Here is a 15,886-nt window from a genome sequence, read left to right as displayed (position 1 = left end):
GTGGTGGTGAAGGCCCTTACGGATCTGGCCAATGTCAGCTGGCTGTTCTGGTACTGGAAAGCTAAAGTCTCCCTCTTCTCTCGCTCTCTTCATCTTCAAATTATCCACACGTCAAGAGAAGCAAACTCGGTAGCTGATGGGCTGGCCCACCTCGGGAGCGAGGCCCATTCCAATACCTCGTTCCTATCTCGTGACGCACTCCCTTCAACTATTAAAGGTCTTCTGTTTGTTGGCAAAGTCGGCCTTGGCGCCCTTCACCTGGCCTAAGCTAGTTCAGTCATTTTGTTTTAACTAGTTCCTTTTGTCCATACAATAGGCAGGCCCCTTTCCTTTTTGTAATCGGCCCTACCTAAATGTGTAAGCTGACCTTGGCTCATTTTTGTGATCAATGAATATATCGCTTCGTTTAAAAAAAAAACTTTCAAGCTACGTAGGGGCTGCCCACTAGTCTCCCATCTGCTATATGCGGATGATACGCTGCTGTTCTTGAATGGAGGAGTTGCCTCGCTGAATGCTATCAAGGCCTTTGTTCAATCATATCAAGAATCTTCAGGCCAGAAAGTGAACCTTTAAAAGAGCTCCTTCCTTTGCTCCCATAAGCTTCCGTTGTCCAAAATCAGATCTATTGAGAGTATTCTGGGATCGCCAGTTCCAGCTCATGCCCCATTTACCTGGGAGTGCCCCTATGCACAAGCAGAGTGAAGAAGGCCCTGTTTCAACCTCTAGTGTACCGGGTGGTGGCGCGTATTTCTGGTTAGAAGGCGAGAGTTCTCTCACAGGCAGGTTAGGCTATCTTAGTTCATCACATTCTTAGGAGCATACCAGTCCACACCATGGCTGTTGTTTAGATCCCAGTGTCTGTAATTGGGGAATTGGAGAAGCACTTTGCTAACTTTTTCTAGGGATGGGCGGACGCAAGCATAAGTTTCATTGGGTGAATTGGAAAGAAGTTTCCACTCATAAACGAGAAGGTAGGCTAGGGATCCAAAAGTTGAAAGAGGTAATAAAAAGCTCTTCGACTCAAAATGGCGTGGGCTGTCAAATATGGTAGAAATGTTAGCCTGTGGAGCACTTGCATGAGAACTAAATATGCTTAGGATATCAATCCCAACAATGCTGGTAGTGCCACTACCCTTCTCTCTCCCCTACGGAAGAGCATCAGGGCCCTCTTGCCAAGGTACGATGCCCTTGTGTAAACTCACGTGGGGTAGGGTCACAATAATCTATGGTTTACTAATTGGATAGGTCTAGGCTACCTTGATAGTCTTCTGGATAGCCCAATCCCGCCAGCTTTGTAGTCGATGAAGATCTATGACTTCATTGGTGTGGATGGCCCCCTTCCTCCTTCTCCCATCTTCTCATATCTTCCTCAGGAAATCATCAATTTTCTATTTCAAGGGGGATTCTGTTTATCAAATGAAGATGAAGAGTGTTTTTGGCCATTCGAATCATCGGGATCTTTCTCGGTCAAATCATCTTGGGAGCTCTATAGAGGGAGAAGGCAGAGAAAAGGTCCTCTCTCCCTTAGGGTTTCGAGCTCCCGACCTTCTCCCTCCGATCTCCATGGCCAGAATACGATGGCCCCCAAAAGACTTTGATCTCCTCCCGCCCAGGCCTCCAACTACTGCCAACCTAATCTCCGACGACTCATGGTCAATGAAGAGCGATTACGGCAGCACGCTGGATGATGATCAGTGCCACGTGGATGCCTCAAATGCACTCTCTATAGGCACCTTCCATGTCACTTCCAACTATAGTTCTGACAACGATAAACCAGATGTTGAAATGGAAGCATAAGTGTTAGGTTTACAAAGCTATTGGGATACCACATATGCAGGTGAACTGGAAAATTTCCATGAGCATGGCCACACTGGTGAAGTTTGGTTTGGGAATGATGTTATGGAGGTTATCGCAAGCTGGACTAAACACTTGTGTGTTGACATTTCTCAAGGTCGTACATAGAACTTGGCTAATGACGAGAGTTCCACATCTGAGTCTGGTGAAGCGGTCAACAAATACTTTTCCAACTGGAGTGTACTTAACATCAGAACAGGGAATGTTCTACTTCTGCAAGAACTCATAAAGCAAGGGTTCTCGGATTTGACTGGAACTGATTACAGTGAAGTAGCAATTGATCTTGCACGGAACCTTGCCACTCATGATGGATTCACTAGTATCAACTTTTTGGTCGATGATGTCCTTGAGATGAAGTTGGAGAAACAATTCCGACTCGTTATGGATAAGGGGACCCTGAATGCAATTGGATTGCACCCTGATGGCCCTATCAAAAAGATCATGTATTGGGAGTCGCTTTCGAAGTTGATTGCTCCTGTCGGAATTCTAGTGATCACATCGTGCAACAGCATGAAAGATGAACCGGTACATGAGGTGGATAGTTTTAACCAAAGGTGTGTTAAACTGCCGGATTCGGTGCCATCCAAGGAAGAAGAGGATTGCAAAGAGAAGCCTCTGTTCCGGTACCTCAGCCATGTCTAGACGTACCCCACATTTATGTTCAATGGGGTGGAAGGTTCCCGTGTCGTGACTCTTGCATTCCAAAGGACCTGAAGGGATGGGTTTTGGTAGTGACATCTCTCCAGCAATGTTTGTGGAATTTTGGTGTGGGCCATGATGTGTGAGCACATTTGTTTTTCACATATACGCTTCTTGTTTGCATGTTGGAGCAAAGGATTAGCATAAGGCCATTCATCAGCTAGACCCTGTCATGAATATGCCATTGTCAGAGAGTCAGGCTGGTCTAGCCATTAGATGGACCATACTTGTATGCCCAAAAAAAAAAGGCAGAGAAAAGGTTGGGTGAAATGGGTTTGGCACATTAAAATGCCACTGAAGCTGTCCATATTCCTGTGGAGGTTGTTACACAAATGTATTCCAGTGGATTCTTTGGTCCAAACCAAAGGGGTCTAGCTTGCCTCCTCCTACATCTGCTGCGTAAGCAACTGTTCACAACCCCAAGTTCAGGGTCGTGAGGTAGTAATAATCTCGGTGAGACCATGGTCGAATTCACATGGACTAATTTGTGTATAGTCTAAAGGTAACTAGAACAAGAACTAGAAAAAGATGAAAACCTAAATCTAGAAGTATAGCAAGTAATTGTGATTAAAGTGATTAAAACTAACAAATTCAAAAGTGGTAACTAGGGTTTCCAAGGATCCACTTGTAGGTTCTTGGGATGCTACCTTGCTTGATTTAAAGACACAACTGGAATTAGAGTTCTATCTTATCCAATTAGTGAGAAGAGATTTATCATATCTCAAAACTTCTTATGAATCTAATCATCAATGAATGAGAGTTGTGAGGATTTGGAAGTGATAACATCATCTAACCATGCCCAGGAGACAAGGCAAACAACGGGATTTACCAATCCCACAACCAATCTTAAGAGAATTGTAGAGATTAGGAAGGATTTCATCATCCTACCATGCCCAAGGGACGATGGTGAACAACGAGACTTACTAACTTCACAATCTCAAATCAGAAAAGAAAGATATTCAAAGTTGTTGCAGATCTATTGTAATTTGTCACAGTAAACCATTAAAAACTAAAAATATTCCTTATAATCAGACTAGAAGCCAAGAGAATTCAACAAAACATGAATAAAAACGAACATCCCAATCACGCTACAAGCTTCACCTCTTAGCCCTAGCTAAGAGGTTTAGCTAACCATAGACATGATTGAACTAAAATCTCTTAAGAAAATTATAAAAATGAATAAGAAAAAGGAAGGAAAAAGTCTTGGTGATGGCTTCTCCATGCATTTGTTCCACTCCTCAAACCCTAGAGATGCCTAGGAACATCCTAGGGACTCCTATTTATAGTTTTGTAACTCCGACTTTCGCACCAAGTTGGAAAATTTCAGAAATCGCCTTAAATTTACACGTCTGTGTGAAGTCCGCATAACCTTAGACTGGTCAAGGACAACCTTCGACTGGTCAAGGGTTTCCTTCACTTGGTCGAGGATGATGGGATTAAAGGATTTTGATTATTGGAGTTCAAATCGAGGAATCTTGGATTAGTCGAGCAAGATCCCTCGACTAGTCGAAGATGGCCTTGGACTAGTCGAAGGATGCTGATTTTTAGGGTTCCTTTTCTTTTCTTCAAGTCTTCAATGCTCTTTATTCCTCACTTAGTTTTCTTAGATCTTTAGCATGTGAATTTTTCATTCTTGGTCCCATAAGATCCATCCTTAGCTTTGGTGATTCTTGAGCGTTAAATCATGTTTTTAGCATCCTTTTCAATCCAAGCCCTTAAATTCACCTTGTAACACAAACATGATTAAAATAGAACATTAAGCATTATCTTGTTCATAAAACCAACTAATAAATGGGGGATAATATGCAATATTTGAGTCTCAACAACAACTCGTCCACCCATCCTGAATGTGAATCCCTTAATCACCTCTTCATTAAGGGAGCTCTTGCATCTGTTGTTTGGGAATATTTCGAGGCCATTTTCATCATCTCCCTCATGATCTCCCAGATAGTTACCACCAACTTGGCTCAATGGTGGCTCCCCTCTACTCAGAGAAGACAGTTCCCAGCCTTTCAAGGGCTAACCCCTTGTTTTATCCTCTAGGAGATTTGGTGCACCAGAAATGCTGCCAAGTTTGATGGCACCACTCCTCGGTCATCGGCAGTTATCGCCCGTGTAAAATGGTAGCTCACCTCAGTGCATAGTGGCATGAGTTCCCCCAGACAGCACTCAAAGGATGAACAATTGATGCTTACAGATTTGGGCATTCCTATGAGTGGCTCAACTGGTTCTTCATCGGTGATAGTGAAATGGAGAAGACCTCAGTCAAGTTGGATTAAATTAAATGTTGACGGCTTCTCTTTAGGCAACCTAGGAAATTCTGGGGGTGAAGGTATTTGCAGAGGGGACAACGGTGCCTTCATTTTTGCTTTCTCGATGGGGTACGTTGTGGGGTCAAACTCCAGGGCTGAACTTCGGGCAATTTACAATGGCTTGAGCCTTTATTTGCAAATGGGTTTCCAACATATTGAAATTGAATTAGACTCAATGATGGTGGTGTCGATTTTAAACGGTACTTCTAAGCTGATCTGGCATTGGAAATACTGAATGCAGAAGATTGAAAGGTTGAGAAAGAGGGTTATAGTGTCCAGTGCTCACATTCTCAGGGAGGGCAATAGGCCGGCAAATGGGATGGCCCGTAAAGGATCGAAATTTCAAGACTACTTCTCTTCCTCCTCTAGCGACCTCCCCCCAGAGATCAGGGGGCTTCTGTTCCTAGATAAGGTAGGGCTAGGTGATTTTAGGCACGTCCATTCGGGTGATCATCGTGGGCTTGGTGGGTACAATAGGCCGTTTCCATGGGGCCTTTTTTTTCCTAGGTAGGCCTGAAGTGTGGGTGTGTTGTATGGTTCATTTCTGAATGAATATATCTCCACTAAAAAAAGCTGAACATAGTACATTGCACACATGAAAATGTGAAACCCATGAGCTGAATTGTGCCTCCATAATATCTAGATTGAAACTACATTCACACATGCAAAGAAGAGACATGAATTACATTTCATAGATATAATAATAGAAAATGCATTACATTAACTTGTCAAATTCAAAAAATTTGTATTGGATTTGGAATTGGCAAATTTTAAATGAAATGTCTTTCCTTTTTTCTGAAAGAATTTTATAGTACTCTGGAGAAAAAAAATGAGTATCATTTCAATAAAATAATTAAAATCGTGCATAGAAAATCCAACATGGCATATGCATGTGTGAGCCAAGGCATTCATCAAGTGGGCCCACCATGAATCTAGAGTGGCTCGAAAATCAGACATTCAGTTTATAAAGTGGGCCACAAGCAGATGACAGATGCACTGATTGCATTGATAAGTTATCATTGATAAACAACAAAAGAAGACATGGGAGCATATATGCATGCATTGCGTTGGTGAGTCATTAATAAACAACACACAAAGATATGATCTTTTCACAGGACAAAGTAGGGCCACTTCCTATGGATGTTTGGTCTTGCCAGTGATAAGATCTGAAAATAGCATACTTCGTTATTTCTAAGTTATATAGCAATAATTTTCCACAACAACAAAGAAAAGAAAAGAAAAATGACCCTTTCAAGTTCATAATTTCCTAAATATAAAATGAGAACTTAAAGATTTTATATAACTAGAGAACTGCAGATCATAGGATTGTAGGCTGAAAGAGGAAAAGAATTTTAAGATCTTGATGTCCTGTATAGGGTTATCAAAATATCTTAATGATAACTCTTACTAAGATATCAAAGCTTTTCTCTTGCACATATAGATACAGGTTCTAATAAACCTAAGGGAAATTGACCGTACTGGCCTCGAACTTTGGGTCAATTACCTCGAACACCATGACAGTCCATATATTCTCTAAAGGGCCTTCTGACAACTTTTTGAGTTTATTTCGGACGAAAATGCCCTTGAGATTGGTTCAGTAGTTGTACAATTTTCTAGGGACTAAGAAGTTGCATAGTATTTAATGCTAGTAAAGTGATGTGTACGGAACCCTTGTTGCGCGTGGGCAAGGACTAAACTTGTGGGGCCCATATTGATGTATATGTATAATCCATGCCGTCTATCCTTTTTATCGTGTCATTTTAGGGCCAGGGTCTAAATATCAGCCTAGTCCAAAGCTCGTGTGAGTCACATAATAGATAATAATGGTGACAATGGAACCCATTGTTGAAACTTTCCAGGCTCACCGTGATGTTTGTTAGAAGTGGACACTGCCCAAGTCAGGACTTTTTAGGCCCATGCCGAGCTGGCCGACAAGATGAACAGAACGGATCTCCCCATTGTTGGCCTCAGACTATTGTACCAATGGCTTTCCTTTCCTTTGGTAGTAAAGGAAGTGAACATGTAACAACCACGACCTGGGAAAACTACGACCCATGACAACCACGACCCATATAACATGAGAACTACGACCCTTACTACATTATAATCACGACCCTTACCACATTACAACCACGACGCAGGTATGGGTCGTGGTTGCCATGTCATTTGGGGCGTGGTTTTCATGAGGAAAGGGTCGTGGTTGTCATGAGGTAGGAGTGTGGTTAGCCCGTTTCTCTTTCTTTCCCAGTGTAAGTTGCACGCGAGAGAGGAAATCGGATTGAGTACTCGGTTGGGCCCACCTTAAATGTATATGGTCTATCCACGCCATCCATTCATTTTTTTCATCTAATTTAAGGGGTTGAGCCCAAAATTGAAGCATATCCAAAGATCAATTGGAGTATACTACGACCTTAAGCTATAGCCTTCGATCCATTTACACTACCAAAAATGGATCGTAGTTGTCATGGGTCGTAGTTGTCATGTTATATGGGTCGTGGTTGTTATATTATATGGGTCGTGGTTGTCATGTTATATGGGTTGTGGTTGTTATGTGGTAAGGGTCATAGTTGTCATGGGTTGTGGTTGTCATGTTATATGGGTCGTGATTGTCATGTTAAATGGGTCGTAGTTACCATATTATATGGGTCGTAGTTCTCATGTGATATGAGTCGTGATTATCATATTATATGGGTCATGGTTGTCATATTGTATGGGTCATGGTTGTCATGTTATATGTTAGATCTATCTTATTTTTCATATCAATCCTTAAGACGAACTCACCAAATGGATGAACGGTTTGGATATAACATATACCTCATGATCAGATACACATAATTTGCTGACTTTAATATAGGAGCTATATAGCTGGTGTGAGGTGCCCCAGCCAATCCGCTTCCTCTAACCCACGTCCGTATCCGAGACGGAAACGGATTGCCTACTCCCACTGCTAACAGCCCCGTGGCTGGTGGTCGGTGCTCTGTGGGCCCACTGTGATGTATGTGTTACATCAATTCCGTTCATCCATTTTTACAGATTATTTTAGAGTTTTATACAAAAAATGAGAGGGATATAAATCTCCAGTGGACCACACCATAGGAAAACAATGGTGATTAGATAACCACTACCCATGACAACCACGACCCATATAACATAACAACTGTGATCCATATAACCACGACCCATATAACAGGATAACTGCGACCCCAATAACAGGACAACTGCAACCGTGACCCATATAACAGGATAACTGCGACCCATATAACAAGACAACTACGATCCATACAACTGCAACCCCTAAAATGACACAACAAAAAGGATGGACGGCATGGATTATTCACATACATCAATGTACACCCATTTGGGTCGTGGTTTGCATGGGTCGTAGTTGCCATGTTATATGGGTCATGGTTGTCATGTTGTATGAATCGTGGTCTTCAACATCTTCAATTTTTTTATATTAAACCATTGGTATCATAGCTTAAGGCCCACAATGGGGTGATCCGATCCATCCACCTTGTCAGCCAGCTCGGCGTGGGCCCAAAAAGTCCTAACTTGGGCAATGTCCACTTCTAACAAACATCACAGTGAGCCTAGAAACTTTCAACAATCACTATTATTTTTTATTATGTGGGCCACACGAGCACTGGACCGAGCTGATATTTGGGCCCTAGTCCTAAAATGACATGACAAGAAGGATGGGCGGCATGGATGAAACACATACATGGTGGTGGGTTGTAGTTGTCATGTTTTATGAGTCATGGTTCTCATGTTATATGGGTCATGATTGTCATTTTATATGGGTCATGGTTGTCATGGGTCGTGGGTGCCATTGTCACCATTATAACATGGGAGTCTTAGTTGTCATGTTATATAGGCCGTGGTGGTCATGTTATATGGGTCGTTGTGGTCATGTTATATAGGTCGTGGTTGTGATGTGTACGGAACCTTTTTTTGCGCATGGGCAAGGACCAAACTCGTGGGGCCCACATTGATGTATGTATATAATCCATGCTGCCCATCCTTCTTGTTGTGTCATTTTAGGGCCACAGCGAGCAGGCTAACAAGGTGGACGGAACGAATCACCCCATTGTGGGCCTTAGGCTATTGTACCAATGGCTATCCTTTCATTTGGTAGTAAAGGAAGTGAACATGTAACAACCGCGACCCATATCACATGAGAACCATGACGCATATAACATGATTACTACACTCACGACAACCATGACCCATAAAAACTACGACCCTTACTACAGAGCATTGACCACTAGCCACGGGCGCAGAGTGCCACTTTTAGGTTGAGTATCCTGACTCACTACTCAACCTGAGCGAATCGAAAGGTTGAGTATCCAAACTCGCTACTCAACCTATCCGTATGTAATTGGGAATGAATTGGCTACTCCCCTTCCACCTTTCCGAGCTATAGTTGAGTCGGGGTAGGACGAAATCCTCCATCCGGGATGGAAGCGGATTGGCTAGTGTACCTTACACCAGCTACATGGCGGCCGCAGATTAGATACATCGCTAGAATTGACGTCACCAGGCTTTATGGACCCCACCATGATGCATGTGTTGTATCCATACCGTCCATCCATTTGGAGAGATAGTTTTATGGCAGTAGAAAAATAATGAAATATATCTAAAGTTCAAGTGGACCCCACCATAGAAAACAGTGGGGACAGTGACATCCACCATTCAAAACTTCTTAAGGGCCACAAAAGCTTCCGATCAAGCTTATATTTTTGTTTTCACTTCGTATATCTCTATGTTAACTTATGAATAGGTTGGATCTAAAAAATAAATCATAGTGGGCCCTTTAATGTTTCAACGGTGGGTAGACTGATCCCACGTTTTTCTGCGGTGTGGTCTATATGATCTTTGGATATGATTCATTTTTTAGATGATGTTCTAAAATGATCTCTAAAAATATATGAACAGTGTAGATATAATAAATACACGTAGCTTTGATATACTTTGAACTGGTAGTACAACTCTGGAGCTCGAGGAGCGTCTGTGCACGACACGTAACTATAGTAGTAGGGGGACGCGGATTTCCTGTGAAAGCCTTTCGTAGGAAGTTCCTGCGCTGGGAACCCAGGTGGGGCCCACTATGATGTTTGTGAGAAATCCTCACCTTCCATCCATTTTGTGAGTTAATTTCAGGACATAATGCAAAAAAAAAAAAAAATCGAATCCAAAGCTAAAGTGGGCCGTACTAAAGGAAAATGTGGTTAGGGAAATTCCTACCATTGAAACCTACCTGGGTTCGACAGTGATGTTTACATAACATCCATACCGTTAATAACTTCATTCCTACCGGGATGAACTGAAGTCACAAATATTACCATGATTCAAAACATTTGTGGCCCACGAATATTTCAACTGCGGACGTTCAATTATCGAGTTTTCTGCTCACTTGAGCTTTATAAACGGTTCATTTTTGGCATCATGTCTTAAAATGAACTTATAGAATGGATATATGGGGATAATTTCTCACAAACATCAGGGGCAATCCGCATCCCAATTTATCTAGCCAGTGCTTTATCCCTGCACTGTGAACCGACCATAGATGGTGAGTAACTCAGTACGTTAAGCGTGCTGAGTAAACTCTGTGGGGTCTATCGTGATTTACATATTTTATCTGCTTTGTCCATTCATTTTAACATATAATTTATGGGCTTGATCTCAAAAATGAAGTATATCTAAATCTCAAGTGGACCTCACCACCGAAAACAGTGTTAATTGAAATTCTATGGTTGAAAATATCTTGGGGCCCACAGAAGCTTTGGATCAATCTGATATTTGTGGTTTCACTTCATCCATTTCTTTGTGATCTCATGAACAGGTTGGATGACAAATAAACATCACTATGGCCCTTAGAAACATTTCAACAGTGGAAGTCATTATTTCCACCGTTTCCTGTGGTGTGGTCCACTTGAGCTTTGGGCATAATTATATTTTGGACCCAACCACTAAAATGATCTAGAAAAATGGATGAGCGGTGTGGATAACCTATATACATTTACAATAGGCTTAACCGTGTTTACTCTGTACGATAAAAGCGTATTGAGTAACTCAGTACGGAATCCGATTTCGTAGGGACGTCAGGGATCGCGGATTTCCTGCGAAAGTCTTTCGCCATATTCATGCATTGGGAACGCAGGTGGAGCCCACCATGATGTTTGTGAGAAATCCACTCTGTCCATCCATTTTGTGAGATCATTTCAGTATTCCAGAACAAAAGTGAGAAAGATCCACAACATAAGTGGGTCGTGGTAAAGGAAATGGTAGTTAGGGAAATTCCTACTGTTGAAACCTCTCTGGAGTTTACAGTAATGTTTACATGCCATCCATACCGTTCATAAAGTCATTCCTACTAAGATGAATAGTAAACACAAAAATAAACATGATTCAAGACTTCTGTGGCCTCATGAATATTTCAACTGTGGGCGTTCAATTCTCATGTTTTTGGCTCACTTGAGCATTCGGTCGGTTCATTTTTGCCCTAATGTCCTGAAATGAACTCATAAAATGGAGGGACAAAGTGGATTTCTCACAAACATCACAGTGGGCCCCACCTGAGTTCCCGGCAGGAACTTCCTGCGAAATCCCCGTCCGATGCCGGGTTGGAAGCGAATTGCGTACTGAGTAACTCAGTACCATAAGCATACTGACTAAATTCTGTGGGGTCCACCTTGATTTATGTATTTTATCGACTCCATCCATCGATTTTAAAAGATAATTTTAGGGCTAGAGCATAAAAATGAATTATATAAAAACCTCAAGTGGACCACACCACAGGAAACAGTGTGAATTGAACATCTACCTTTGAAATTTTCTCAGGGGCTACAGAAGTGTCAGATCAAGCTTATATTTATTGTTTTTCACTTCATCCATGTCCTTGTGATCATATTAAGAGGATTGATGAGAAATAAACATCACCGTGGGCCCTAAAAAGTTTTCAACGATGGAAATCATTATTCCAACCGTTTCCTATGGTAAGGTCCACTTGATCTTTGGGTATGATTGAATTTTGGGTACAACAGCTAAAATAAGATGGAAAAACAGATGGACGGCGTGGATAGACCACATACATTCATGTTGGTACACTAGCCAATCCGCTTCCACTTCCGACGCGGATTAAAAGTTACTCGACTTACAGGTAGCTGTAGGAGTCTTCGAGAAGTCCAGATTCCCGAGACCTCGGGAAGACTATTTTAGTAAGTCACATTACTTGACTTACGCATCCCAATATATGTAGAGATGAATGGTTTTATTGGGCCCATTGTGATTTATATATTTTATCCATGCCATCCATTCATTTTGAAAGATCATTTTAAGGAATGAGCTAAAAAAATGAGGCATATCAAAGGCTCACGTGGACCACACCATAGAAAGCGGTGAAATTGAAAACCTACCATTGAAAACCTTTTGGGGCATAAATTTTTTGGATGTAACTCCTTTTTTAGCCTATGATGTTAAATAAAATTCTAAATCCAATGGACGGATTGGATTCGACATTTAATTCATGACAGGACCCACGATCCTTATAACATGACAACATCGAACCTTACTACGTTATAACCATGAACCGCACACACCACACATAACAATAACTACGATCCATATAACATAAAAACCACGACCAATATCAACCACGACCCACATAACATGACAACCATAACTCATATAACATAATCACTACGACCCAGATGGCAACCACGACCCATATAACATGACAACCACGACCTATATCAACCACGACCCACATAACATGACAACCACGACCCATATAACATAATAACTAAGACCCGTGACAACCACGACCCGGATGACAACTATGACCCATATAATTACGGCCCATATAACATGACAACCACAACCTATATCAACCACAACCCACATAAAATGACAACCACGACCCATATAACATGTAACTACGACCCGTAACAACCACGACCCGGATGACAACTACGACCCATAAAACATGACAACCATGATGCATATAACATAATAACCACGACCCATGACAATCACGACCCATATAACATGACAACCACGACCCATATAACTTGGCAACTACGACCCATGACAACCACGACCCATATAATATGACAACCTCGACCCTTGCTACATGACAACAATGATCCATTCGAAGGGTCATAGTTCAAATGCACAATGAATTGTGGTTTCATCCACAAAGGGTCACGGTTGATATTTGACCCTACCCCTAAAATGACATAACAAAAATGATGGGCGTCATGGATTATTCACATACATCAATGTGGGCCCATTTGGGTCGTGGTTTGCATGAGTCGTAGTTGCCATGTTATATGGGTCGTGGTTGTCATGTTGCATGGTTCGTGGTTTGCAACATGTTCACTCCTTTTCTACCAAACCATTGGTACCATAGCTTAAGGCCCACAATGGGGTGATCCGATCCATCCACCTTGTCGGCTAGCTCGCTATGGGCCCAAAAAGTCCTGATTTGGACAGTATCCACTTCTAACCAGCATCACTGTGAGCCTGGAAAGTTTCTATAGTCATCATTATTTTCTATTTTGTGGCCCACACGAGCACCGGATCAGGCTAATGTTTGGGCCCTACCCCTAAAATGATATGACAAAAAGGATGGACAACATAAATTATGCACATACATCAATGTGGGCCCATATGGGTCGTAGTTGTCATATAACCTGACAACCACGACCCATATAACATGACAATCACGACCCATATAATATGACAATCACGACTCATATCACATAAAACCACGACACATATAATATGATAACTACGACCTATTTAACATGACAATCACGACCCATATAACATGACAACCACAACCCATGACAACTACGACCCTTACCACATAACAACCACGACCCTTACAACATGACAACCACGACCTATATAACACAACAATCATGACCCATATAACATAACAACCACAACCTATATAACATGACAACTACGACCCATGACAACCACATCCTTTTTAGTAGTGTAAATGGATCGAAGGCTATAGATTAAGGTCGTGGTATACTCCAATTGATCTTTGGATATGCTTCAATTTTGGGCTCAACCCCTTAAATTAGATGAAAAAATGGATGGATGGCGTGGATAGACCACATACATTTAATGTGGGCCCAACCGAGTACTCAATCTGATTTCCTCTCTCGCGCGTAACTTACACTGGGAAAGAAAGAAAAATGGGCCAACCACACTCCTACCTCATGACAACCACAACCCTTTCCTCATGAAAACTACGCCCCATATGACATGGCAACCACGACCCATACCTGGGTCGTGGTTGTAATGTGGTAAGGGTCATGATTGTAATGTAGCAAGGGTCGTAGTTCTCATGTTATATGGGTCGTGGTTGTCATGGGTCGTAGTTTTCCCAAGTCGCGGTTGTTACATGTTCACTTCCTTTACTACCAAAGGAAAAGATAGCCATTGGTACAGTAGTCTGAGGCTAACAATGGGGAGATTCGTTCCATCCATCTTATTGGCCAGCTCGGCGTGGGCCCAAAACGCCCTGACTTGGGTAGTGTCCACTTCTAACAAACATCACGGTGAGCCTGGAAAGTTTCAACAACAGGTTCCATTGTCACCATTATTGTCTATTATGTGACCCACACGAGCTCTGGATCAGGTTGATATTTAGACTCTGTCCCTAAAATGACACAATAAAAAGGATGGACGGCATGGATTATACACATACATCAATATGGGCCCCACGAGTTTAGTCCTTGCCCATGTGCAAAAAGGGTTCTGTACACATCACTTTACTAGCATTAAATACTACATAACTTCTTAGTCCCTAGAAAACTGTGTAATTACTGAACCAAGCTCAGGGGCATTTTCGTCCAAAATAAACTCCAAAAGCTGTCAGAAGGCCCTTTAGGGAATATATGAAGTGTCGTAGCGATCAAGGTAATTTGCCCAAACTTCGAGGCTAGTATAGCCAATTTCCCTAAACCTAAATGCACCTACAGTCCTGGAATACTTTTCAATTAAATATTCAAAATCATGCATGATAAATCCAATGTGGCATATGCATGTGAGAGTTGGGCCATTCATCAGGTGGGCCCACCATGAATGTGCAACAGCTTGGAAATCAGCCCATTCAGTTTAATCTGACGGATCAAATGGCCCATTGATGTCCATATAAGTTGCACAATAATGAATTGTGAATAGGGCTCCTAGTGGGTGAGGTTGACCTTAGCTCTCCATAAATAGTCCAATCTTGAAGGTGAACAACTTGATTTAACTAGTTTGCACCTTAATGTCCATATAAGCTGCACAATAATTATGAATTATGAATAGGGCTGCTAGCGAGTGAGTTCGACCTTAGCTCTCCATGGACAGTCAACCTTAGCTCTCTATTGGAAGTCCAATTTCAAAGGTGAACAAATTGATTTAACTAGTTTGCACCCTCTCCATGGACAAGTCGATTGTAATTTTATCATTTTGCCTTTATATAGATGGCATGTTGATCGTTCAGAAAGACATACACATAATTTTGCAATGAAATATTAAAATTAAATAAGTAGAACTTGACAAATAACTTAAGATATAGAAACACACAAAGCTATGGTTTGTTGAAGGGAAGTATATTGAGAAGTTTTTGAATTGGTTGCACATGAATAACATAAAGCTGATTCAAACACCTCCTTTAGTATATGTTAAGTTAAATTCAAATCAAAGCCTTTCAAATGAGGAGAAGAAGATGATGAAGAAAAATCCTTATATATCAATTATGGTAATAGAATATATGTTGTACGGTTTGTAATAAGCCAAACATATCAAATGTAGTTAGTGTTGTAATCAAACCACTTTGGTGTTTATGGAAAATACTTTAAAATCTTGACAGGTTCTTTAGTTTATCTCAATTGCAGATCTAATCCTCTCCTATACCTAGAAGCACCACAGTTTGGATATTTCGTCTTCATCTCATGCTCTCTTTGAAAACAATATGCAGTCATGTACCTAGAAGTTAGTATCCTTAAGAAGAGAGA

At 41.5% G+C, this 15,886-nt stretch overlaps 1 pseudogene; it reads left to right on the top strand.

The window, feature by feature from the left end:
* Positions 1–1,563: 1,563 nt before the first annotated feature.
* LOC131252156 (uncharacterized) lies at positions 1,564–2,676 on the top strand (annotated as a pseudogene).
* The last annotated feature ends 13,210 nt before the right edge of the window (positions 2,677–15,886 follow it).

The sequence above is a fragment of the Magnolia sinica genome, chromosome 7, assembly GCF_029962835.1.
Source record: "Magnolia sinica isolate HGM2019 chromosome 7, MsV1, whole genome shotgun sequence".
Taxonomy (NCBI): Eukaryota; Viridiplantae; Streptophyta; class Magnoliopsida; order Magnoliales; family Magnoliaceae; genus Magnolia; species Magnolia sinica.
Note: the sequence above shows the minus strand (reverse complement) of the source record. Positions and strands in the feature narration are given on the sequence as shown.